At 42.6% G+C, this 24,608-nt stretch overlaps 1 pseudogene; it reads right to left on the bottom strand.

Moving 5' to 3' along the window:
* LOC112208179 (zinc finger protein 532-like) overlaps positions 1-24,339 on the bottom strand; it is a 58,318-nt pseudogene extending 33,979 nt beyond the window's left edge.
* Positions 24,340-24,608: the final 269 nt, after the last annotated feature.

Here is a 24,608-nt window from a genome sequence, read left to right on the forward strand (position 1 = left end):
TGGTATATATACACCAAGGAATGCTATTTAGTGATAAAAAAGAATAAATAAAATCTTGTCATTCTCAGCAACATGGATGGAACTGGAGGATATTATGTTAAGCAAAATAAGCCAGGAATAGAAATTTCAACACCACATGTTCTCACTCACGCAGAAGCTAAAAAAAGTTGATCTCATAGAAGTAAAAAGTAGAACAGAGGATACTGCAGGCTGAAAAGGGTAGGGAGAAAGGAGGAATAGTAAGAGATTGGTTAATGGATACAAAATTACAGCTAGGTAGGAGTAATAAGTTCTAGGGTTCTGTAGTACTGTAGATGACTATAGTTAACAATACTATATTATGTAGTTTAAAATACCTAGGAGTAGTTTGAATGTTCCCAACACAAAGAAATAATAAATGTTTGAGATGATAGATATGCTAATTACCCTGATCTGATCACCATCTACATGTACTGAAACATCCCCGTATAGCCATGAATATGTATAATCTTTGTCAATTTAAAAAGTAAAAAAAAAAATTAATCTTGGAGAATGCATTTGAAGAACTTGTACTCAAGAAATCAACTTAAGAACCTGAGTCTCCTTGGAATTTGTGTTTTCTAGACCAGTACTTCTCCAAATTAAAGCAAATTTAGGCTGGGCATGGTGGCCCATGTCTATAATCTCAGCACTTTGGAAGGCCGAGGCGGGCAGATCACTTGAGGTCAGGAGTTCGAGACCAGCTGACCCAACATTGTGAAACCCTGTCTCTACTAAAAATACAAAAATTAGCCGGGCATGATGGCATGTGCCTGTAATCCCAGCTACTTTGGAGGCCGAGGCAAGATAATCGCTTGAACTGGAGAGGTGGAAGTTGCAGTGAGCCGAGATTGCACCACTGCACTCCAGCCTGGGCAACAGAGCAAGACTCTGTCTCAAAAAAAAAAAAAAAAAGCGAATTTAGTTCACTTTGGTATTGTGTCAAAATGTTGATTCTTTTAAAGTAAATCTAAAGAATTTAGATGTAGTTGAAGCTTGTCATCTGTTCTTAATTTTTTAATAAAAATATAATATTTAGATTCAGAGTAAATCTAAAGTGAGACCTGAAGCTGCTCCCAGGTGATACTGATGCTGCTTATTTTTGCCCAGATTTTGAGTCACAGGGTTCTAAATTATTGGTTTGAAGTCCTACATGAGTAATCACTTGGGGAGCTCAATTAACACACAGCAACAGACTAATTATTAATAAGCCAGAATCTTCAGTATTAGGCTTCAATCATTGGCAATTTTTTTTTTTTTTTTGACACACAGTCTCCCACTGCCGCCCAGGCTGAAGTCCTGAGGCCAGAATGAGACTAGGACATGGTTCCTTTGCCTAAGTAAAGTGAGGCAGACAATGGAATACTTCAGACTTCAAATTAGTATGGTAAGTGCTATGAAGACTATGATTAGAGTTCATTATTTACCCAGAAAAGGATCACTCAGCCCAGTCTGGGAGTTAGAGAAGGTTTCCTGAAGTCTTGACATGTGAGTCATGAAAGGACGTAAGGAGTTAACCACATGACAAAATAAGCTAAGAGAATTCTCAACAAAAGACAAAATATTGGCAAAGGCTTTTAGGCATATACTAGCTTAGTATTATTGGGAGAATGTAATGATTTTCTGTATTTCAAAAGTGTAAAATACAAAGTGGGCCATGATATGAGATAAACCAGTAAATATGTTCTGGGAACAGATCATAGAAGGGTGTGTATGCTGTCCTAAGGAGCTTAAACTTCAACTTCAGTTCATGGGAGCCAATGACAAGATCTGAGCAGGGGAAGGATGTGGCTAGAGGGGCATTTTAGACAGACAAGATCCTCTGTGGATTACACCTAGGCTAAGCAACGGGTTAAAGTTGTTGTCCTAAGACAATAGTCCAGGTAAAGGATAATAAAGTTTTAAATTAGGATGTTAGTAGGAATGAGGAAGAGGGATGGATTTCAGAAATAGTAAGGAAATGTATTAGCAGGACTTGATTAGTGATTGACTTGGGGAAGGAGGGGAAGATAGAGTTCAGGATGACCCTGAGACTGTCTGGTGTCAGTGGCTAATGACTGAAGCTATTAATAGAGGTAGGAAACGCAGACCAAAAGCAGGCCCGGGGTGAGAGATGATAAATTTGAATTTTAACATGTTGAGTTTGGACATCCAGGATGAAATAACCACAAAACATTTAAATATACGAATCTGAAAAGGTAAGCATCGTAAGCATATTAGCTATTGGTAAAATTCTGATACTAAATGAAGTCTGGCAGGGAGGCAGTACAGAGGCAAGCAATGGGCTGGGGATAAAACATAGGGAAATATTATTTAAATAAAGATGAAAGAAAAGGAGCCCACAAAGGAAACTGAAAAGGCATAGTCAAAAAAAGAGGCTTGCCAAAGTGCCACCTTTGAAGCTCTGCTGTTACACTTTATAAGGAAACTTTTGGTTACCTGGGATTGCATGCATTTATAAAAGTTTCTATTATTAGGAAGACAATAATAATGATAAGGCTTTTTCTCATTGTTGTCAGTGTAATTTATCTATTCAATTATAGAACCTAGTTCCAGGATGCTTAATCTGAAGTATATACTTGGGGCAAAATAAATTATATCTTAATAATAATCTGGAATTTTTCTCTCTAACTTGACATATTTTAATTCTTGCTAGATTTTCAAAACATCATACCTCAAACCACCACCAGATGACTATAAGAATGTTACAAATATTGTGCCACCATATAATGCTTTCTCAGCCCAAGGCATGCCAGAGGTAAAATAAAATACATTCGTAACCCAAGTCTTTAAATGGTTCTTTTGCTATATAAAACCTGTATAGAGGACTAAAACCAAGGAAATTAGGTGAATCATTCATGTGGATTCATTGTTTGATATTCAGTACTATGAAAACCTCATCCCTCAAATTTAAAAAATTATAATAAAATAGAAAAGAACACCAGACAGAGAAAAAAGAAACAAAACAAATACATTAAAGACTGACCCTGCTGAAGCAGATGCCACTCTTTGAAATAACAAAGAAACTGCTGAACACGCCTTTAATTCAGTGAGGCAGTAGGTGTTTTTTTGTTTGTTTTTGTTTCGTTTTGTTTTTTTGAGACGGAGTTTCGCTCTTGTCACCCAGGCTGGAGTGTAGTGGCACAATCTGGGCTCACTGCAACCTCCGCCTCCCAGGTCCATGCAATTCTCTTGCCTCAGCCTCCTGAGTAGCTGGGATCACAGGTGCACACCACCACACCCTGCTAATTTTGTATTTTTTTTTAGTGGAGGCGGGGTTTCTCTATGTTGGTCAGGCTAGTCTCGAACTCCCAACCTCAGGTGATCTGCTCACCTCGGCCTCCCAACGTGCTGGGATTACAGGCGTGAGCCACCACGTTAAAAAGGGAAACTTCCTATTTGCCCTCTAAAGGTTTGCAGAAAATGAATGGACAAAACATAAATTAATAGAAGAAAGAGGCAAAAAAAACAATTCTGTAAAATGTAGGGGAAAAGTCACAGGGTCTCACTCAGTTACCCAACATGAAGTGCAGTGGTGTGATCATGGCTCATTGCAACCTTGAATTCTCAAGCACAAGTGATTCTCCCCCCTAAGCCTATGGAGTAGCTGGGATCACAGGGGCATGCCACCATGCCCACATACATGGGTATTTGCTGGAGAGGAGATGGAGACTCTCTGTCCTGGATGTGAGACAGGTGGCTGGCATCTGGGTAAGGATGACATTCCCTCATTGCTAAAGAGTAAAAGAGGAAAGTGTCATGGATAGTGCAAGCAGGGACATGCCCTGACCTAGTGAGGTCCAGAGGCTTTATATTGTCCTTCATAGGGGAGTGGGAAGAAGCGAGTGTAGGCAACCCAGGGGAAATAAATGACCTAAAATAAAAGAAATAGATCATCAGAAGTGTAGACGTATTAGTCAGGGTTCTCTAGAGTGACAGAATTAAAGGACTATATACATATATATATGAAGGGGAGTGAGATGGTTAATAATGAGTGTCAACTTGTGAGAGTGTTGCCGAAAGAGATTAACATTTGAGTCAGTGGGCTGGGGAAGGCAGACCCACCCTTAATCTGGTGGGCACAATCTAATCTGCTGCCAGCAAATATAAAGCAGGCAGAAAAATTTGAAGAGGAGAGACTGGCCTAGCCTCCCAGCCTACATCTTTCTCCTATGCTGGTTTCTTCCTGCCCTCAAACATTGGACTCCATGGCCCTCCTTTCTCATTGGTTTGCAGACAGCCCATTGTGTAACTTATGATCCTGTAAGTTAATAAACTCCCCTTTATAAATATATATATATGTGTGTGTGTGTGTGTGTGCATATATATATGTATGTGTGTATGTATACATATATGTATATATCCTGTTCTGTCCCTCTAGATGTAACTGGCTAATACAGGAAGTTTATTAAGTATTAACTCACACAATCACCAAGTCTCACAATAGGCCATCTGCTGGATGAGGAGCAAAAAGAGCCAGCCAGAGTTCCAAAACTGAAGAACTTGGAGTCCATGTTCGAGGGCAAGAAGCATCCAGCATGGGAGAAAGCTGTAGGCTGGGAGGCGAGGCCCGTCTCTTTTCACATTTTTCTGCCTGCTTATAGTATGGATGGGTTGGCAGCTGATTGGGTTGTGCCCACACAGATTAAGGGTGGGTCTGCCTTTCCCAGCCCACTGACTCACATGTTAATCTTTTTTTGGCAACACCCTCACAGACACACCCAGGATGAACACTTTACATCCTTCAATCCAATCAAGTTGACACTCATTATTAACCACCACAAGCCAACCCCTTGTGAACTTGAACCCACACACATCTCCTGAGATCATACATAATCTTGAAATACAGACAACAGTAAGGTCATAATTACCCCTAACATAATAAACTATCCTTCCTACAACTGGAAATGCACCAATCCCCAACCCAAATACTATTACATAAAGTAAACAATACTTAAATGCTGATATGAGGTCAGCAAATCTATGTCACCTGATAAAGAAAAGGGAAATGAAATGAAGATATTTTCTTAGTACAAGTGCATACATGCACAAACATGTTTTTAACAAAAGAAGAAGGAAATACTCATGATAGTTCCAGTCCTCATTTCTGCAGCTGGTCAGGTGGTCGTAGCTGGTATTGATAACTACTTTCTTCCACTATTCATTCTGTATTCCCTTTGCCTTCAGCAAGCACCTCAGCAGGTCGTGACCCAGAGAGGATCTGGGCCATTTGTAGTCCTACCTGGATTGGGTATAGTTTCCCATTTACCTTAATCAGAGTGCATGATAATACCAAGAGACGCCCTAATGGATCTCCTGTATTCCACGCATACTCTTCCTCACTTCCGTTGTGGAGTAGCGGACTGACTTCATCTTGATAGTCTGGGTCAATCACTGCCGCCAACACTGTAACTCCATTCTTAGCTTGTTGACTTAAAGGTAGGAGGACCCCAAAGTGTCCAAGTGGCCATCTTAACTTCCAGTTTAATGGAATCATTATTGTGTCTCCTGGTAGCAGCGTTCTTCCCTCTGGAGCTAAGATGACTAGTAAAGCAGAACCTAATGTCGTGGGAACAGAAAGCAAACATTTTGCTAGCGCATCATAGTGAGTGGTTCCACTTTCACATCCACCCCTTGAATCCTGGATCTGTGAATCCTGGCTATGGGAGAAACAATACCATACATTGGGCGCTGATTCAGAGCACACATGGTCTTCTGGAGTATGGTGCCCCGGCCCGGCAAAGTATTGTAACCTAGTTGACGTTGTAATCGCGACCTCAAAAGGCTGTCACACCATTCTATCAATCCAGCTGCTTCAGGAAGATGGGGAATATGGTAAGACCAGTGAATTCCGTGAGCATGAGCCCACTGCCTCACTTCTTTACCTGTAAAGTGAGTGCTTGGTCAGAGGTAATGCTGTGTGGAATACCGTGATAGTGGATAAGGCATTCCTTGAGTCCATAAATGGTAGTCTTGGCAGAAGCATTGCATGCAGGTAGGCAAACCCATATCCTGAGTAAGTGCCTGTTCCAATGAGGACAAACCTCTCTCCTTTCCATGGTGGAAGAGGTCCAATATAATCAACCTGCCACCGGGTAGCTGGTCGATCACCCCAGGGAATGATGCCATACAAAGGGTTCACTGTTAGTCTCTGCTGCTGCTGGCAAATTGGGCACTCAGCAGTGGCCACAGACAGTTCAGCTTTGGTGAGTGGAAGTCCACATTGCTGAATCCATGCATAGCCTCCATCCCTGCCACCATGGCCACTATGTTCGTGGGCTCATTGGACAATGACAGGGGTGTCTGAGGAAAGAGACTGAGTGGTATCCACAGAACGGGTCATCTTATCCACTTGATTATCAAAATCCTCCTCTGCTGAAGTCACTTGTTGGTCAACACTCACACAGGGTACAAATATCTTCAGTTTTTGACCACTCAGAGAGGTCCATCTACATACTCTTTCTCCAAGTTTCTTTGTCACCAATTTTCCAATCATGCTTCTTCCAAGTCCCTGACCATCCAGCCAAACCATTGACTACAGCCCATGAATCAGTATATAACCACACATCTGGAAATTTCTCCTTCCATGCAAAGTGCACAATCAGGTGCACTGCTCAATGTTCTGCCCACTGGGAAGATTGTCCTTCACCACTGTCCTTCAGGGATGTCCTAGAAAGGGGCTGTAGTGCTTCAGCTGTCCACTTTTGGGCGGTACCTGCCTATTGTGGAGAACCATCTGTGAACCAGGCCCTAGTCCTCCCTTCCTGTGTCAACTGCTCAAAGGCAAGTCCCCATGAGGTCATCAGTGCAGGCCGTGAGAGAGAAGGCAGGGTGGCAGGAGTAGAGACCGTGGGCATTTGAGCCACTTCCTCATGTAACTTACTTGTGCCCCCAGGACCTGCTTGAGCCCAATCACTTATACACCATTTCCATTTGATGATGGAATGCTACTGTGCATGACCCACTTTATGGCTACATGAGTCAGAAAGCACCCAGTTCACGATAGGCAGTTCTGGTCGCATGGTGACTTGTTGACTCATAGTCAAATGTTCAGTTTCCACAAAAGCCCAGTATAGGACAAGAGCTGTCTCTCAAAAGGAGAGTAGTTAACTGGAGAAGATGACCGGGCCTTGCTGCAAAATACTAGAGGCCTCCACCATGGTTCACCTATGCAGGCCTGCCAAAGCCTCAAAGCAGCATTCCTATCTGCCACGGACACCTCAGGGGGACCCAGCCTCCCCTTCATTCAAGGGGTTCTGGGTCTGTAAACTGGCTCAAGGCTGGAAATTGATTGAGGGGCCGTGAATCTCTGTTTTTATAATTCCAATTAGTCTTTTATCTGTTTGACCTTAAGTTTCCTCCTTACATAAATTAAGTAGGAATGCATTAGTCTTCCTGTCAGTTTCACTTCTAGGAACACTGTGATTAGTTAGCCAATGCCAGAGCTCTACATGAGTCAGACTGTTCAGATTGCTGCTTTGTCTTTTCTGCCCATTACGGTAGCTATGCCCACCGTGCCTTTGAGGGTTGAGTGCTACCACTTGGTACCTGCCACTTCAGGATCCAATTATTCCAAATTGTATTTAACTTTTGTAACTGAGTGACTGCAGTTCTCACCATTAGATCTGACATACAGAGAAGAGCCTTTACAGGGCTCTTCAAAGACGCAGGTGCTGTCCTCACGAATCTATTTTGCAAGGTGTTTGTCAAGGGTATTAGGTACAGAGTCACAAAACTCCTTGCCTCTCATGAGCAATGATTCATTAGTGTCAAATGAATTTGTTTTGCATAGCTCTTTAAACCTTTCATGCCAAGAACTGTCAATGTTCTCTACACTATTAAAAGTAGAGTCCTTAGCATTTAGGGATCTAATCATATTTAGCAGCCAAATCCAGAAACCCCAAAACCAACAAAAGAACTCCAACCTTAATATTCTGTTCCTGCAGAACCATTCCTGGTACCAAAATCTGTATTGGTGAGGGTTCTCTAGAGGGACAGAACTAATAAGTTCTATATATATATATATATATATATATATGGGTTTATTACATATTAACTTACAGGATCACAAGGTCCCACAGTAGGCTGTCTGCAGGCATGAGGAGTGAGGAGTAAGGAGAGCCAGCTCGAGTCTCAAAACTAAAGAACTTGGAGTCCAATGTTCAAGGGTAGGAAGCATCCAGCACGGGAGAGAGATGTAGGCTGGGAGGCTGGGCCAGACTCACTTTTTCACTTTTTTCTGCCTGCTTTATATTCACTGGTAGCTGATTAAATGGTGCCCATAGATTAAGTAGGGGGTCTGCCTTCCCCAGACTACTGACTCAAATATTAATCTCCTTTGGCAACACCCTCACAGACACACCCAGGAGCAATGCTTACATCCTTCAATGTAATCAAGTTGACAATCAGTATTAACTATCACAGGATTACAGACCTGAGCCATCACACACAGTGTTATTGTATATTTCATACAATTTCCTGATTTTCCCATTTTATCTGTGACTTAATAAAGTTTTTCAGCTATGACTCCAAACTGGTAATACTTGAAAGCACATTCAGATATATTTTGCAACAATTCATAACTGGCAAAATGTTGAGCCTTGTGGAAAGAGTCACCTTACTTCCCCGTCAGCTGTCAATTCCCCATCACTACTATCACTTCTGGGAGCACATTTTCCAAAACTCCTTTTCTCTCTATGGTTTCTTTAGAGTTGCTCCATGAGGTTACAATAAGTTACAACTAATTACTGTCATGAGATTGGGAAGTCAGAGTGGTAGATTCATGTACACTGACACCTGAAGTAAAACACACGCAGTTAGGTGTGGACTGGAGAATCACCTAGAGATGTGCTGCAGGCAGCTGAGAGCATCAGCACCCCCAGCCCTGGGCTTCCCAGACAGGACCGAGGATCATCACACGGTGTTCAGCACATACCACCAGGGGCAGGTGCACCCTGGCTTCTGAAGTAGCACCTGAGAATCCCCTGTGTCTAGTACCTGCTTCATGAATAACACTCCATAGACTTCGGAAAGACTGTGGTTTAGACTCTAATTTATTCAACTTGAATAATTTCTCCTTGAAATACTGAGAATAGCTTCTCTTTTGCTGTACAAATTCCGATTATCCCATAACACAGACTCCTCAGCTGGACTTCTCTCTCTTCTTTATTCAGTCAGGACAGGCATTGTCACATCTTTTCTGCTGGGGATGAGGGCAAAAGAGGCTTAGGGTTCAGAGGAACCTCCCTGGCCTCCTCTAGGAAAATCTCCCAATGATTTTCCAAGCCTGACTGAGTTTGAGAACTTCCCTCAGCAGATAGAGGCACCAGAAGGAGCATTGGGGCAGCCCAGCCTCACACATCTGCTTCCTTGGGGTTTATGTTATGACTTGCAACACTGTGGGAGGGGTACTGTCACTCTGTTGACAGTAATAAGTTGCAAAATCTTCAGGCTGCAGGCTGCTGATGGTGAGAGTGTAATCTGTCCCAGATCCACTGTCACTGAACCGAAAGGGAATCCCACTTTGCAGACTGGATGCAGCATAGATCAGGAGCTTAGGAGTTTTCCCTGGTTTCTGCTGATACCAATTTAAATTATTGCTAATGCCCTGACTCGCCCGGCAAGTGATGGTGACTCTGTCTCCTACAGATGCAGACAGAGAGGATGGAGACTGGGTCATCTGGATGTCACATCTGGCACCTGAAGTTGGAAACATAAAAACAAACATTCTTGCAATTAATCATGTTATCAGAGGACTTCCCTGGAGTTCCAGACAGTACTGAGCACACTGACCGAGTATAATCCTAGTGTTCTCCTTCCTTACCTGGCAGCCAGAGCCCCAGGAGCCCCAGGAGCTGAGTGGGGGACCTTGCATCCGTGCTGTGTCCTGACTGGGGCTGACTCCTGCACCGGGTGTGACCAGCCTATAAAAAGTCTTCAGGGCAGGGGGCTGTGCTCTAGGAACAGGCAAATCAGCAGGGGATGGGGCAGGCTGAGCACAGCTGCAGGGCTGGCTCATCTCAGTAACTCAGCACAGGGGCGCAGTATCCGCAGAGTCCCAGGTCAGACCAGGGCAGCAGAGATTTACCTTGAAAGAGTACACTTCTCATTAGTGGCCATACGGTTACAGAACATATTTTTGGAGTGAATTTTCAAAATTTTAAATCAACCTAAGACTAGATTAAATAATATATTTATACTTGTATTAGGAGTGCATAGGAAAGCATCATTTTTGGCAGAAAATTTACAATAAAGTTGTAGAATGTGGGGCTGTCAGAAATTTCAGTTAGTCTCAAAGGAATTTGATGAGTGTAAAAGTATTTAGTGCTATGAAAACAATGTCTCTGTCAGTGTGAAATTGCTTCTTTTTTGAAATGAATATAAAAAGAATTTATCAGAAGCATCTTTAATAAATTCAATAGAATTTACTAACAAACTTAAGACATTGTTCCTAGGAGTAAAAGGAAAAACAATTCTCTGAAGATGCACAAAGATGATAACTGTGTCACGCATAGATCTGCCATTATCCAGAGCTATGGGTCTCTTTAAGACCCAGGGGCTAAATGGGCTGCACCTTATTCTTGGCGTGATGATCCCCATATTCTATCCCCTTTCCTGCCTTTGGTATAATTTCTTATGGTTCCCCAGCATGGAAAGCTGACTAGTAATACCAGGTCTCATTATTTCAACTAAAATCTCTGTTTCACTCGCTGACTATAGGAGCCTGGATTAAAATCAACTTGAAGCCCTCTATCAATCTAGGCTCAAATAGTCAATTGTTTCAAAGTAGGATGACAAAGGCCACATCCCCTGAGTAATGCTCTGAGCTGCGCTCCCCACCAGCCTGTTCCTGGGGTCTCAGGAGCATCTGCCCTAGAGTCTGGCTTTCTGGAGAGCAGGTGAGGGGGGAAAAGCCAGGTCAGTGAACCTCTCTCCTTAGCAAGGGCAGCTGCTGCCCAATGCATGTTCTTGCCATGCACCAGGGCATCATCCTGACCCAGATGCCAGCCACCCTGTCTCACATCCATTTAGAGAGAATCTCCATCTTCTGCCAAGACACTGCCCACGTAGATGAAAAAGTATTTTGCATCCAAACATATCTTAAGCACTGATTTGAACCTCAATACTTCACACAGATGCCTTTGCCCAGGGCGTGTCCGCCTGGCTCAACAGCAGGGGAAGTGGAGCCAATTACATCCGTGTCAGTGGACTGAGAAATACTCCAGGGAGCAGTTCTCATGCACGACTACCAGTGGCCAGACCAAGGTAGTGCAGCCTGTGCACAAACCTCCTGCTGCTTTTCCAGAGGACTGGATTTCTGGGAAATGGCTACCGAACAGGCTGCCAGGATCCATATATCCAGATTCAGAGAGATACATCTCTGGATTCAAATGCGCTTTTTCTTTGTGCATAATTTTAGCAGTCATTGTTACTACGCCTTGGGGATTCTAGTCATTATACTTCAGCTGACTCTCTATGGCCCTTTCTCCCCTTCACTGCTCTATCTGAACCTGGGGAAGCAGCTCAGGCTGCAAATGAGGCAGACCTCATGGCCTGGAATTAGCATCCCCTAGGACGGCTGTCAATCAGTGATGACAAGGGAGGTGTACACATCCCGCAGCTCCCTCACCTCTCAGGTGGAATAACAGAGGCATTTTTCCTGTGTTTCTATGTGGGCTTGAGCTCTCGTCATCCTCAGAGGTGGCTCCTTCTGAGGCACCTTTCACTTTCCCTTTCCCTCCTCCCCTCCCTTGCTCACTTGCTTGTTTCCCACACTTTGTAAATATACTGCCTGCATGCGAATCTTTGGCATCCTTCTCACTGAGGGGAGCCAACCTAATGCATTGGAAAAATCCTCATTCTTGGAGGGCATCGTTGGTTTGAATTATTGCCACTTCTCATGTTTCAGTGCATAGGGAAATTCCAAAAATTTAGGAAATCTTTAAATTCCCTTTGCCAATCTTTCTTAGATTTGATTTTAGCAGAGATTCATTTTCTCTAGGTCACAAAATCACAGAAGCCTTCCACAAATGGCTACACAACATAGAGTCCACATAGAGCAGAGACTCAGAATCTCCCAGGATTTGACATCCACACATCAGACAGTCCTAGAGTCTCAGGTTTTTTCTAGGTCCATCGCCTCATAAATCTGCCTTGTGATATTTTTATTCTACCTTAGGGGAAGACCATGGTGTGGATGATGAGGGTTGTTTGTGGAATGAATAATACACCCACTAAAGACATCATTGTCCTAATATCTGGAATCTATGATCATTACTTATGAAGAAGTCAAAAATAACTTGGCAGACATGGTTGAGAATTTTGAGGTCAGGAGAGTATCCTGAATTATCTGGGTGAGACCATCATAATCATAAGGGTCCTTATAATAGGGAGGGAGGAAGGTAACAGCCAGAGAGGACCTGGGACAATGGACAGGGAAACTGGAGTGATGGAGGAAGGGGCCATGCTGCTAGGAATGTGGGAACATCAGAAAGATGGAATGCTCCATATTGGATTCTCTCTCTTGAAGCCTAGAATGAATAGAGCCCTATTACTCCTTGATTTTACTTCACTGAGACTTCTGACCTCCAGAAATGTAAGATAATACACTTGTGTTATGCGGAGCAGTAAGGTTGTGGTAATTTGTTACAGCAGCAACAGGAAACCAATGCAAGGGGAAGGGGTGTGTTTTACTTCCCTAGTGTATCACTGTCCTCTGTTCTCCCAAATTGTTCTGTGTTGTTGTGTTTGCTGTCAATTTCAAGAAGAGACAGAAAACATTTTTCTATGAGGAGAGCTAGCACCACAATTCTTCTTACATAGAAAGTGTCTTGAGTAATTCTCTGGGTTAGGTCTTGTACAATCTTGGTATCTGAGAGCCTGGAGGTCATCTCTCACAGCACATGAGAAGAGGAAGGGGATGCGGGTTTGCTGTTTTAACATTTGTAGGGCAAATTGGATGTACAAGACCCATTCTTTTTATTATTATTATTATTGTTCTTTAAGTTCTAGGGTACATGTGCAGAACGTGCAGGTTTGTTACATATGTATACATGTGCCATGTTGGTGTGCTGCACCCATTAACTCGTCATTTACATTAGGTATATCTCCTAATGCTATCCCTCCCCTCTCCCTATACCCCACAACAGTCCCCGGTGTGTGATGTTCCCCTTCCTGTGTCCATGTGTTCCCATTGTTCAATTCCCACCTATGAGTGAGAACATGCAGTGATTGGTTTTTTGTCCTTGCGATAGTTTGCTGAGAATGATGGTTTCCAGCTCATCCATGTCCCTACAAAGGACATGAACTCATCCTTTCTTATGGCTGCAAGCGAGGACTGAGTCAGAGAGATGGGGATGGCAGAGGAGACAAAATGTGGTCAGGGCCGTGTAAGATGTGACCCTGCTGCCATATCTGAAAGAAAGGCTGTTGGTGTTTGTAAAGGCTTTGGGCAAATTGTGCTTTGTAGACAAAACTGTAGAAGGGTCTGGGTTTAAGCTTAGTGTCAGCGTGATGAGGACTAGAGGTCACAGTGAGCTTGTGTTAGGAAATCCACCCTGCACTTCTGGCTTTGTCTCTTTCCTGGTTTTATAGGTGGTGGGTTCCTCTATGGAATGAACGTGGCTCTGTGGAAGGGACATAGTTAAGGTCAGACAGACCTAGATTCCAAGTTCAGCTTCAACAACTGCTGACCAAGTGACTTTTATGCAAATCAGCCATGTGCTGTCATGAACAGTTTCCTCATGTGTGAAATGGGGCACTGAGGATGTGAAGGGGTGTCCTGAGGGTTCCACCAGCTGATGCACCATGAAGTGTACATACATGTATAGAGAGACACACACACATACATGAGAAGAGTATCTAGTGCCCCTTTTATGCATTCTTGAGTAACTCAGAATGTTATGTGAGATATTAAGAGTCATATGGCATTTTCAACTAAAATTATCAATATTTATCTTATAACTAACAGATGCTTCTCCATACGCTGTAGGTTTCATGTACATTTCTTCAATCACAAAATTTTTCACCAACATATTTATGTCTAGTATCAGAAAGTTAAGCAAGGAGATTGCAAACCAACACAACACCTTTAGTCTGGATTTTCCCGGAGCCCCATTTGTGTTAGTGTCCTCGGGCTACTGTAACAAGTTCTCAAAAATGTGGTAGCTTCAAACAACAGGAATGGAATCTCTCATAGTTCAGAAGTCCAGATCAGTTTCACTGGGCTAAGATCTTGGAGTCATCAGTTCTGGCTCCTTCTGAAGCTCTAGGGAGCAGTCTGATTTAGCTCTTCCAGCTTCTGGTGGCTTCTCTCTCCCGGGATGTGGACACATCACTGCAATCTCTGTCTCTATGTTCACATTGCCTTCTCCACTTCAGTCTATGCTAAATGTCTCTCTACCTCTTGTTTTTTTTTAGGACACTTGAGTTTGCATTTAAGTCCCAGTTGATTAATCTAAGACCATCTCCCTGTTTCAAGCTCCTTAATTTACACCTGCAAAAGCTGTTTTCCCAAATGAGACACATGCATAGTCTTCTTGGAATGAAACCTCACTATTTGGGGATGATACTCAGTACTACACCATTACATAACCAGGTCTCAGTGTTAGTCCTGTACATACATCACAATCTCTCTCTCTCTCTCTCTCTCTCTCTCTCTCCACACACCCTGGCTTCCTCCTTTTCTCAATGTCATAAATCTCTTCAATTCCTTAAGTGTATCCAGTGATACCTATAAACAAATAAGTATCTGAGAAAAGTCTCAGTTTAGAAATTTATTTGGTCAAAGTTAAAGAAATATCAGTGAAACAGCCTCAGGAGGTCCTGAGAACACGTGTCAAAGGTCGTCGGGCTACAGGTTGGTTTTACACATTTTAGGGAGACATAAGATATCAATCAATACGTGTAAGCTGTACATTGCTTTGATATGGAAAGGCAGGACAGCCCGAAGGAGGGGGGATGTTGGGGACTTCCAGGTCATAGGTGGATTCAAAGATTTCATAGGTGGTTGAAAGAGTTTATCTAATGACCTGTAATCAACACAAGGGAGTTTCTGGGTTTAGAAAAAGGGTTTTGGAGCCAAGGTTGCATCATGCAGATGAAGCCTCCAGGTAGCAGGTTTCAGAGAGAATAGACTGTAATTGTTTCTTAGTAGACTTAAAAGGTGCCAAACTCTTAGTTAAATCTCTCTGGGTCAGGAAAGAGACTTAAAAAGGAATCTCTACAGAATGTAGATTTTTCCCACAAGAACCAGCTTTGCAGAGGCATTTTTAAATACATTAAATAACAATATCTTGGGGAAAATACTTTGATTTCTCTTAGGACGTGGTATCTGTCACATTGGTATCTTATTGCTATAAAGAGTTTTCTTTGTCAGTCTCAAGGTCTCTGTCTTCATATTAAAAGCTGGTCAGTTGTGCCTGAATTTTAAAGGGAAGAGGGTAAGTTAAGGCATATCCAATCATCCGTTCCGATCATGGACTGCATTGTATTTCAGGTTGATTTTGGTGTGTCCTTGGCTGAGAGGAGGAGTTCATTCAGTTGGTTAGGGAGCTTAGAGTTTCATTTTTGGTTTACACACCTATGTCCAGATAAGAGGGCCCCACACAGGAGGGCTTGCTCGGAACCTGGCTTGCAGGGCTGCTTACAGACCTTCTATGTCTCCTGTTGTCATGCACAAGGAAGGACACAGCCAATGACAACCCTCAGCCATCCGGGGAGAAGCTGTGTCTGCAGAGGACGGTCATGAGCTGTGAGTCTAGAGACCTGTGATTGTCTTCAGGGGCCTGTGGTCCTCGGCTTTCATAGGAGTTGTGGGGGCACTGGCTCAAATAGCATCCACCAGGATTCCAATCAGAATATCTCATTCACAGAAGGCAGTGGGTGATATGACAGCACAGAGGGACTCTGTGGGGCCAGCTGCATGGAGCACTCTGGGAGAGTCACTGGCACCCGTGCTAGACAGAGCTTCTTTCAACTTCTGGAGCACACGGATTTAGATCTCTTTACATCATTTTGAAAGACCATTTATCATTCTGAAGGAAACCACTGTAATTAACTACGGTAACATCTTTAATAGGTAGAAAGAAAAAAGTGATTATTTTATTGCCAAGATGATTACAAGAAAAGAAACAAACAAAAATAGCATGAAGGAAAGAGCAGCACTAGACTGAGGGCTTTGGGTAAGAGGTTGAGACTTAGTAGTGAATCCCCTGGGCCATCTTCTGTCAAAAGGGAGGGACAATCAGCAAAGGGAAATATGCAGTAGAGGCAAAATCTTGGTTAGTAAAAGAATCCTAAGAGAAAACAAGAAGTCTCCTTCCTGAGCATCATGTTGGTGTCAGGAAGATGCACATAATCCCCCCATTGCATGTCTTACACTTTTCAGCAATTAGGGCTCAGCATGAATTTAGAAGACACCATTCACTTCACAGCAGATGGGGACACAGTCAAGGCAGCAGTGAGAGGCAAGGCTGGGCTTTCAGTCTCAGAGCACAGAGCAGGTTCCCCACTAGTCCGCACCCTGGTGTCTCCTCCCAGATGTTCCAGATGTTCCACCTCATTCTTGCCTTAAGGGCTCCAAGTGGTTAATGGGACAGTAGCCCTCTTCCTTTCCCAGGGTTTCTAAGAATTTGGCTCTCTTTTGTGTATTGTGGGGTTTGTTTACCATCTAGAGGCAGGTTTTTGGCATAGCAACTTATAGGCTTTTTCTACTTGTGATAGCGAAAATACATAAATAAATTCATCATAAATAATAGATTGACTTAATGCATTGAATCTGTAAAAAAAAAATAAGGTCAGTTTGAGAGCTTAAAAGGAGACTGATGAGATTAAAAAGACAAATTACCTTTAGTAAAGAACAGTTGGAGCAATAGATGATTCTTTCTTTAATCAATGACATTTTAGGAGTAATTATCAAATGGTAAATAAAACTTCAAATAAGCTGATAAAATATAATTTTATATGCAAAAAAATATTTCCAAGAACCATACAAATACATTTTCAGATTAAAACAAACAAAAAATGTGGGTTTATCATCAGATCCGCTAAATGGAAGATTTCTCAAATGTGTGCTTGGAGCAAAAATAACACTTATCCCTATTTGAAAGTTCAAGATTTTTGAGCTTTAGAAGAAAACAGCTTTCCCTTCACTCTGTTCCACTCATGCTTCTCAGGATGGCCATGGGGGCTGTGACTGTGAGGAAGGAGGAAAGCTGTGCACTAAGGGTGGTCGTGCCTCCTGCGCACCTGAGTGACCTCATGGAACAGAGCCAACGACACCACCAAGGCCACCCACCTGCCTCTCCACTGCCATGGCACAGACACAGAAACCTTGTCACATTTGGTCAAGTGTAACTAGAAGCTTCTTTGTAGCAGCCACTTTTGATTCTGCTTGTATCTTCTCTCAGGTTCAGGGGATCGTTCACCTTTCACCATTTTGTTTTGAGAGTGTGTAGCCCTTTGTTACATCAGCATTATATAAGTTGTTTGTTTGTTTGTTTGTTTGTTTAAGATATCTAACCATCTTGAATGGGTTGGGACTAATCTTGTGTCTCACAGCAAAGCAGAAATTCAAGGTTGCTAGAGGCTATCAATTACATGAGGGCTAAAGATGACAACATCATTGCTTAGCTCGGGGTCATACAACTTACATTTTTTTTTTTTTTGACAGAGTCTTGCCCTGTTAACCAGGCTGGAGTGCACTGGCACAATCTCAGCTCACTGCAACCTCCACCTCCCAGGTTCAAGTGATTCTCCTGCCTCAGCCTCCCGAGTAGCTGGAATCACAGGCACATGCCACCACACCTGGCTAATTTTTGTATTTTTAGTAGAGACAGGGTTTCACCATGTTGGCCAGGCTGGTCTTGAACTCCTGATCTCAGGGTATTAGCCCATCTTGACCTCCCAAAGTGTTGGAATTACAGGCATGAGCCACCACGCCCCGATACACTTTCTGTTCCTTAACTGAATTCTGTATAATGACTCTTGAGATCAACGATTCATTTATCAGTATTTTTAAAATATATGGTGTCACTTTTTTTTTTCATTTGCAGGCTCCAGTGTGATTGATATCTATAAAAATATTGCCATACAATTTTTAAACGTAACAGAAGTGGAACTTTGGAATTTTAATTGCACTTACCATGAAATTTGTTATATTGGAATAAACAATCATCCTAGTGTACTTTCTACCCTTAGCCTGAAGCAGAACTTCTTCTGTTGATTCTGTCATTATTTTGTGTCTATCACACAGTGTAATTATATGTACCTCATGTGACTCATTATTGGGTTCAATATCATTTAGAACACTATATTTAATAAAATCTATGAAAAGCATAGATGCTCCAGGCATTTACAACTAAAACATTGAATTCAGATTCATTTTCAGGTAATGATATAATCATGTGAAAAGAATGCATTTCTGTATTTTTTGAAACCTTTTCTTTTGAAAACATAGTAATACATTTCTACTCTAAAATAGAACTTAGCCTAAATACTTTCAAAACCTTTAGAATTTGGAAAAGAAATAAAAATCTCACATAATTCTGAATGTTCCCTTTTTTACTTGAAATAAACTTTATATTTTCCATCTTTGAGTTCCTGCAGTTTATTTTCAAAGGCCACCTTTGGAATTGTGAAAACTCTGCTTTCACTTGGCAAATAATAATTAAGAGTAATCAATCTTTTAACATTAAGATCTCATACCTGCCATGAGTTTACAAAGTCTATTTGAATAATCCAACATCAAACATTTTTTCTAAGTGTTAGCTGTACTCCCCTGCACACAGCTTGTGTAGAATGCTTCTACCTGTAAGACACTGGAGAGGAGGGTTTGGTGGGAGTCAGAGAGCAGAATTAGGAAGATGGGAGAGTATGAATTTCCCAATATGACTAAGTGTCATCGTGTGTGAAATAAACCCCAAGATGGTCATTTCCCATATGTGTTCTACTTGTGTTGTCACTAAACTGCATCCATGGTCTGGTTATTCTGACAGTTACATGAACTTGACAAATGTGGGCAAGACAGGGAGGGTGAGGATGTGAGCTTTCATTCACTCTCCCTTCATCATAGCTGGTTGCTCCCAGGGCACGTAGCCCCCATGAATTCTCCTCCTCCTGATGCCTTCCCCAGGCTGTGACTGCTGGTGGAGCCTTAACATATGAAATCTGAGGTGCTACTGAGGCTGTCATGGACCAGCGTCCTCAGCAGCAAACCCTGCCCTGACATCCCCAACAGCCTTCTCTTCTGCAGACTCAGAGACTCTGCTCAGCTGTTCCCTCAGACAAGCAGCCCATGCGGGCAGCTGGGCCAACCCAGCAGGGAGGTTTCTGTTCGAGGATGTGGCACTGTGGGAGGAGTTTGTAGAGCTTGCATGCAGTAATAAACCCCAACATCCTCAGCCTCCACCCTACTGATTTTCAGTGTGAAATCAGTGCCTGACCCACTGCCACTGAACCTGTCTGGGACTCCAGAGGCCCGGTTGGAAACCTCATAGATCAGGAGCTGTGGAGACTGGCCTGGCTTCTGCAGGTACCAATTCAAATAGGTGTGTTCATCATCAGTATCCAAGAGGCTCTCACTAGATCTGCAGGAGATGGAGGCTGGCTCTCCAGGAGTGACAGGCAGGGAGAGTGGAGTCTGGGTCATCACAATGTCCCCACTGGATCCTGAAATAATAACAGAGAAGTGCAAGGTTATATAAACACATTTTGAGCAACTTTCATGATTTTCCTTAAGATTTTGATTTAGAGTTACATATTTTTTCAAGTTTTGATTTTTATCATGAAAAGTAGACTTTCTAAAATGAACCAATTTGTTACTAGCCAGCAGGGAGCAATTTATTTTCAAGAGCTTAATCAGAGCACTGGTCATTTTTCCTGGGAGATGATTCCTGACTATTCCTGAGACAAAAAATATGAGTAATCTTTCCCGGAGCACAGACCATGTGCCCGTAACACATGGTTGAAATAAAAATAGGAAGCTGTGGAGACCCCAGATCTCACCCTCCCACCCCATTTTCCCACCTCACTTTTGATCCTATCCTTACCAGAGACCCAGAGCATTAGCAGCCCCAGGAGCTGAGCAGGGAGCCTCCTTGTGAGAAGGTGAACTGAGGAGTCCCGATCAGTCAAGGCAAGGTTAGAGCTGAGCTTTTATCTCAGACTCACAAGGGAAGGTCCTCCCCAAGGGACAACATGCAAATCACCTGGTGGGTGCAGTGATGTGGAAAAGGTTGATGGGGCAGGGGGAATGTCTCTTCTGTGAACAATGTGACATAAAATGTTTGCTGGAGCCAAACAAATGTAGTTCAAGTCAAGTTTGCCTGTGGTCAAGGGAAGAAGGCTCTGACTGTGGAAGTCGGGACCTTGGGCAGGGACACATTGTGCAGTGCATGCCACACTGAGAACGCACAAGGACCCTGACAACGTGGAAATGTGTTTCTAGGATGCATCTTTGGGAGGTGAATGCCATCCTGCAGGCCTCCCTCCCAATCAATCTAGAGAAAGAAAACAGCCCCATTCCCACAAGCACAGACGGGCAGAGGGCCTGCAAATGAAAAGTGCTCCTGAGCCAGTTCAAGTGTTGCCTGGTATGTGCTGTTTCCAGGATAACTGTTCAATATTATTCAGTGCAAGTGTTAGAATCTCCCCGTCCCTGGCACCTGATGAGTGAGCCCCAAAAAAGCACTCTGTCCAAGGACCTCACAGGGAGAATGATGTGGGTCTCTACATTTAGAGCCAAGAGCCCAGCATAAGTAAGAGGCAATGGGGCAAGAATGTTACACCTCAGGCAGTGAATATAAAATTCCTGGTGACCAACTGTTCAATCTGGGATAATCCCATCATAATCATCTCACATATACAAGATTAACCAGCAGGATCTCATAGGGAAGAATTTCCTTGGTTAATAATACAAAACAAATAAGAAATAACATTGCATCATGTTTTTCTGAGTGGTGCTTACGAAAACTCTTCTCACACAGTCTCCCTGGTCATGTGGCATCAGGTCCTATGAGGGCTTCCAGGTTATTGCCAACCCTGAGTGAGACCTGAGTCACCCCCAGCCTGGATGTGGTGCAGCCACAGCCATGAGTCTGCAGTTGAAAAGGAAATTGTCTATGTGAGAAGAGCAAGGACTGCATCTACAGTTTTATGTCTCAGGGTAACCTGGACCTGTAACTGACATTTTCATGGTTTCATGTAAAGATGCACATGGTTCAGGGATGTGAGTCTTTCACACAGCTGATCATTACAAAGGGAAACAATCTCATGTTTCTTGATTTGTTAGTGATGTGCTTAGTATTTAATTGAACAGCTCCTGAATAATGCTGCCAACACCAAACACTATCACAAAGACAGTCACATTTCTGGAAAAAAAAAATTCAGCTACAACTGAAAGACTAGCTTGTAGTGCTATGTAATCTTGGGTAATTTAACAAAAATTTATATCTAATTGCCCAAGAACACAAATACATGAAATTCTAGGTAAGATTCCAGAAGAAAGCTTGGTTTCAATATCTTCTGAGAAATCTACCAAAATAACCTTTTTTCCAAGATTGGAAAAGATAATTGAATAAAAATAATATTATAGACCTTTCAATGTTTAACAGCATTGCAATAATGGGGGTTAAGGAGATCAAATTGTGCTTAAGAAATTTGATTAAAGGCTCACAGTAAACTGTAGAAAACTATGTCAATTTTATTTACTCTTTTCTCATTAAATTTAGTAACTTTTGTGCATTTGACTTTTTCTTATGTTATTAACCAATTCAAACCTAGTTCTTATTCTTCAAAAAGTTAGACTCCTAAATAATCATACTAGTGAACAATAGAAACATCAGAGGCTGAAGGAAAAGAAAAAGAAAACACAATCAGCCTAACTAAAGTAGAACGAGATGGTGCATCATATTGTAAGTTTTAAATAATTATTCTGAAAGGGTATTAAATGAGGAATCAGTTCTATCTCTAATTAAAAACAAACTTAAATTGCAGGGAAGTGACTAACAATAAAAAAATTTGTCAGGTTTTCTTTTACTAAAGGTCAATTCTTGAAAATGTTGTTTTTGCAAAGTATTCCTTAAGATGCTTGAATTTAAGATAGTCTTGCTATTTCCTATGAAACTTAGTAATACATCGTTAAGAAGGTTACTATTGTGATTTTTAAAAATCTCATGATCTGTTGCTGTACATAAATATAAATTGTGAAATTTTGTAGAAATCTTTTTTAGTCAGAAAAGAGCTTTGAAATTACTCTTTATTACCTATAGACTTAAAGGATAATATTACTAATTCTGATTAGAAACCTCCCTTTCTTATCTGTTGACACATTATGCCAAGGCTTTCACAACAGCAGATAAAGCTGGTCACTCCACAGTGGACACAGATCAGAAGGTGTCACAACCACCTCCATTCGGATCTAGGTGTGCGGCAGGCCTCTGCCTCTGAGTGTCTCTAACATGAACCATGGTCACCTGAATGAGGGAGGACTTATACAGGTGGGGTTTATTATGGCTGTGTCTCCTTTTCCTGATGCGGTTAGTTTGGGGTCCATAAAACTGGGAGCAACGGCATTATTCGTAAGACTTGGCAAGAGTCTTAGAAGTGGAACTGTTTGTGTTCATGACCCTGGAGTCAGTGTTTGGGGTGGACACTGTGATCCGATTTGTAGGGGATTGGAAGGACTTGCGGGCTCATCAAGGAAAAAGAGATGGCCACAGGGGGGCAGTCGCACACATGACTTTATTGGGTGACGTTTTGTCAGGTTTGCAGAGAGAAGCCCCTCCCAGCAGGAATCTGTGCAGAGAATAAGGTGCCAGGGTTGCTTCTCAAAACGATGGGACACTGGACAAGGGGCTGTGTGTCTAGGGGACGCCTCACAGCAGCACAGTGGGGAGTTTCTGGTTTAAGGTTTTCATAACTGGGGTTTATCTTACTGCGAGTAGATGTGGTTGAAATTTTCTGGACATGCAAAGTAAGTATTTTCTAAAAGGCTGAAAGTATTCTTCTTTGGGCTGTTTTTAAAATAATTGCATTGTAAAATTTGAGTTTGGAAGAGGCCATTAGGAAGTAAACACAGTTTTGGCCGGGCCCGGTGGCTCACGCCTGTAATCCCAGCACTTTGGGAGGCCAAGGTGTGCGGATCACAAGGTCAGGAGTTGGAGACCAGCCTGACCAACACGGTGAACCCACGTCTCTACTAAAAATACAAAAATTAGCTTGGCATGGTGGCACGTGCCTGTAGTCCCAGCTACTCTGGAGGCTGAGGCAGGAGAATTGCTTGAACCCGTGAGGCGGAGGTTGCATTGAGCCAAGATCACGCCATTGCACTCCAGCCTGGTTGACAGAGTGAGACTCCGTCTCAAAAAAAAAAAGAAGTAAACACAATTTTGAAATAAACAACATGGGGGCCAGGACCCACAGGCCATCTTTAGCTCATTTATATGTCACTGTTTCTAATTCTGTAGACTTTGTTCTACAGACGGCATTAGTCCGTATTTTCCAAACCAACACTACCATGGATGAGGTTGAGTAACACAGAGGCCTGTTCCCCACTTGGGGCACAATGAAGGTTCTTTTTGTTAAAGGGGAGAGTTTCTCTTTGCATGCAAGCCACCCACTGAGCATCCCTTCGTGAAGCTGCAGGTCCTGTGACTGGATTCCTGGCTGCAAGGCACCTGGGGTTGAAGCTGTCTGCATTATCTCACTAACTGTAAATTGTCACTCACTGGAGAATAGATTCACAGATAAATATTCTGGAACACAGACAGCTCAGGGAATGAAGGCTTCATGAATGTGTATCTTCTGCTTCTGAGAATCCATCTCTCTGGCACTGGAAGAAACAGGGTTGTTCATATGTTGTACCTTCAGACCGTGTTCTAGACCTGTCTAAGCTGACCCTGTTTCCAAATATTTGAGTTATTGTTCTTTACTTTTCCTTGGAAAAAAATGTTTAGAAATCCTATAAAACTATATACACAGCTGTGGGAATAAGTGGTGAGTTTTTCCTCTGTGCTTGCTAATCTTTCTGCAGGGCCCACCTCACCTACCAACAAACTGCACAAAGGGAAGCAATGATTCTGTTTCCTTCCTGAGCATTCTGTGTCCACGTCACTTCAATCTCTGTCTCTGTCTTCAAATCACCTTCTCTTCTGCAGTCTTTGTTAAATGTCTGCCTATCTATCTTATAAGGACAATCGTGATGTCCTTATAAGATAGAGATAGGCAGACATTTTAACAAAGCCTTTTTATTGACCCACCTGGACCAGGGCCCATCTGGTCAATACAGGATGATCTGCCCATTTCATAATCCTTAACTTTCATGTCCGATTAAATTCTGATGAGAAAGCAAAATGGGCTAAAAACTTCATCCTGAAGGAAACATTCATGTTTAATGCACAGGAACTGCAGATGAAGCCTGAGTTCTCCCTCCTCACCAGAGAGTTGGAAAAGCAGGAGGAAGAGGAGCGAAGCTGGGTCCCCGCCTCCATGAGGGCCTCCTAAGGCTGCTCCTGCTCACAGAGGGTGGGGAAGGTGGATGAGTCAGCTTGCGCTGCCACACCAAAAACACTGATCTGGATGACATAAACCAC

Source organism: Pan troglodytes, chromosome 23, assembly GCF_028858775.2.
Source record: "Pan troglodytes isolate AG18354 chromosome 23, NHGRI_mPanTro3-v2.0_pri, whole genome shotgun sequence".
Classification (NCBI taxonomy): Eukaryota; Metazoa; Chordata; class Mammalia; order Primates; family Hominidae; genus Pan; species Pan troglodytes.